General features: G+C 50.8%; 1 protein-coding gene across 3 annotated transcripts in view; it reads right to left on the reverse strand.

Annotated features, from left to right (window-relative positions):
• Nucleotides 1-195, reverse strand: part of WDR89 (WD repeat domain 89) — an 18,121-nt gene extending 17,926 nt beyond the window's left edge. The window contains exon 1 of one of the 3 annotated variants that reach the window (XR_323233.2): nt 22-180. The gene's annotated coding sequence lies outside the window, so the exon portion shown is untranslated. Of the gene's footprint in view, nt 1-21 lie in introns of all 3 variants that reach the window. The other 2 variants (XM_025197961.1, XM_006018671.3) reach the window with 2 other exon arrangements.
• Nucleotides 196-2,917: the final 2,722 nt, after the last annotated feature.

Consider the following 2,917-nt stretch of genomic DNA (forward strand, 5'->3'; position numbering starts at 1 on the left):
CCCTCGGGCTGCCGCGGTTACCTCCCGCCGCGGGCACCTCACTCCAGCCTCGTGCTGCTACAACCGACCGTGCTGCTCCCCCCACCCCGCACGCCATTGGTTAGTCGCGGCGGCACCTCGTCCTCCTGAGCTTGTTGATTGGGTGGCGGCGCGGCCCCGTGAGGGAACGGGGTTGGTCGGGAAAGAGGCGGGAGGGGGCGGGGAGGAAAAAATCGTCATCGCGGGACTTCATTGGCTCGGCCCTGCAGTGACGCGCGCGGGGTGGTGTGGGCGGGGCCGGTTTTGTCAGGCAGCGCTGCTCCCGCGGCCCCGCCCCCTGAGGGCGGGGTCAGAGCTGCCCTCAGCGACCTCCGGCGGGGGTGTTGGTGACACACCCCTGTGACGGGGTCACAAGTACACAGTTGTGGCGGGTCACACACGCACACTCTCCCCCCACCATCGTGGCAGACATACACACACGCACACTGCCCCCGTGGCACATCCCCACCCCATTGGGGTTACACATACACACGTACACTGTCCCCCTGTGGCGCGCCCAACCCCCGCCTCCGCTGGGGTCCCAAGCACGCATACACCCCCCCACGCGGCAGGTCTACACACACACACACCCCATGACAGGGTCACACTCACTCCGTGGCAGACACATACCCGTGCTGTGGCAAGTTCACACGCACACCCACACACATACACCCCCCTCCCCTCCGTGGCAGGGTCACTCCCCAGTGACAAGGTCACACACAAACACACGCCCGCCCGTGACAGGGTCTGAGCTTCCCCTCGGCAGCCACCATCGCCAGCCCTGCCCTGACCGCACCCCATGAGCAGCTCTCGGGCTTTGCCCAAAGAGGTGGGTCGTTCCCCGAGCCCTGCAGCGTCCACATGAATCACCCGCCTCTTCTTTTCGGATTCATGAAACACAACCCCGCCTTTGCTGAGCACCCGCTTCAGATGTTTCCAAATCCCTTGGCGGGCATCCTACTTGCAGGCCCAAGCCCGGAGGCTGGGGGTTCGGATGCCCCCGAGCTTTGCTTGCCCGGAGCAAGCTAGGGAGGAGTCTCCCCTTTCCATAAAGTGGGCATCAAGCCAAGACCTTCCCACTGTAGCAGCTAAGTGGGAGGTTTACTATACATTACTTTGGCAGGTACTGTCCTGTGGCAGGAGAGCGGTCTTCCCTGGGTGCGACTAGGTGGTCACGGTGTTTCCCTTGCCAGGTAAGTATAGACTATGCTTGATCTGAGCCCACAAGACGCCAAGATTTATACTGAGCCAGAAGTCAAGGGATTCCCTCAGCACTGCCTGACTAGAAATGCTGCTGCGGCCGCTGCCGCTGCCACTGCCACTGCCAGGCGGCTGGTTTTAAATGCCGATTCGGCCAGGAATCAAAGAGGGGCGGGGGTACAGTTGCACCACTGCAGCCACCCTGGATTTGCCTCTTTACGTAGCAGCACACTTGTGCCCTCAGCAGCCCCCAAACCCATCCTGTGCCCCCCTAGCCCCAGCCTCTGCTCTGCAGCCCCAGACCTTCCTCCACCACTGCCCCAGGCCTTGCCTGGAGGGGGTGCTGCAACAGGGCCGAGGCCGCCTCCTCCACCTCCTCCTGGTCCCTACCTGCAAGGTTTCTCCTCCCTGCTGTTGCAGCATGGGAGGAGAAGCAGGGTCCCCTTGGGCAAAGGAGAAACAAATGTTAACCACAAAAACAGTCACCCTACCCAAAATTGTAGCAGGGTTGTTTTTTTCTACAAGTTTTAATTATTACATTTTTCTAAATGCCTCTTTAACTGCAAATATTTGAATAGAAGAGAATAATCGACTTAAAAGTCAAGAAAATCAGATCAAAAAGTAGGGTTGCATATACAAATGATATGATTATAAGCAGTATCTTATCTATATTTAAAAATATGTTTATCCTTCATGTAAAGTAATTTTTCATATTCATCAAATTGTAAATACTGATGTTCTGGAAACTGAAATAATTTTTAGGTTCTAAATTTAATTTTTAGAATTCATGTGATTTACCTTTCTCTTCACCTGTCCACCTGCTCTGTGTGACAGTAATTCTAGAGCAATGGGTTTCAACCCTTTTAAAGTCAAGGCACACCCTGGAAAAAGCCAGCTCTTAGCACTTGATTTTTGACTTCAGAAAAATAATAGAGCAATCCGTCTGTTGCAAAGAACTCAGAACAATCACACAGAACAGAACGTTTGTGACACTGGATTACTATTTGAAATCTCTATGCTTAGCTTCTGAATCAGGTAGGTGTTTGCAGCTCTGATACTGCATTGCATATTCCACTGCATTGCAACACCTTTACGAAGATCTCATAATGCCCAGTTGAGAATCACTGTCCTAGAGATTTTAAGTTTCCATGTTCACAACTGGCATTTCCCAAAAGGAGATGCATAAATTAATCATTTTAACTATTCTTAAGAACACTGCTGTTGATTGCATATTCTTTTTGCACTAAATGCTGCTAACTGCAAATGTTGTAAGTGAAGACTAAGAGCTATTTTTAAACCAAAAATATTTCCAAGAGGAATTTTTAACAATCCGGAAACATTTCCATCAGTTTAGTCTCCGCTGCCTGTTACCTACACACCCTTAACATTTTGAGTTGGATTTGAGCAAGCTAAGTGAACTGAAAAGGGCTTTATCTAAACCCAATAATATGGTCAAGTCACATGGCTGACAACAAGAACACGTGGACTGCGCACATGACTTGTACATCAGTTAGTAAGCTGTAACTAAAACTCTAATCATGTAAAGTAAGCAAAAGTTTGATATCTACAAGCCACACCTCTGGTTCAGAGTATGAACTTTTCATGTGACCACCAACTAAAATTAAATTTTCATGAGTCCCCTATAAACAGTTATTAACCGTTATTCATGCTACAACATAACTGTTAATCACCTGTTTCA

The sequence above is a fragment of the Alligator sinensis genome, unplaced genomic scaffold (genome assembly GCF_000455745.1).
Source record: "Alligator sinensis unplaced genomic scaffold, ASM45574v1 scaffold13_1, whole genome shotgun sequence".
In the NCBI taxonomy this organism is placed as follows: Eukaryota; Metazoa; Chordata; order Crocodylia; family Alligatoridae; genus Alligator; species Alligator sinensis.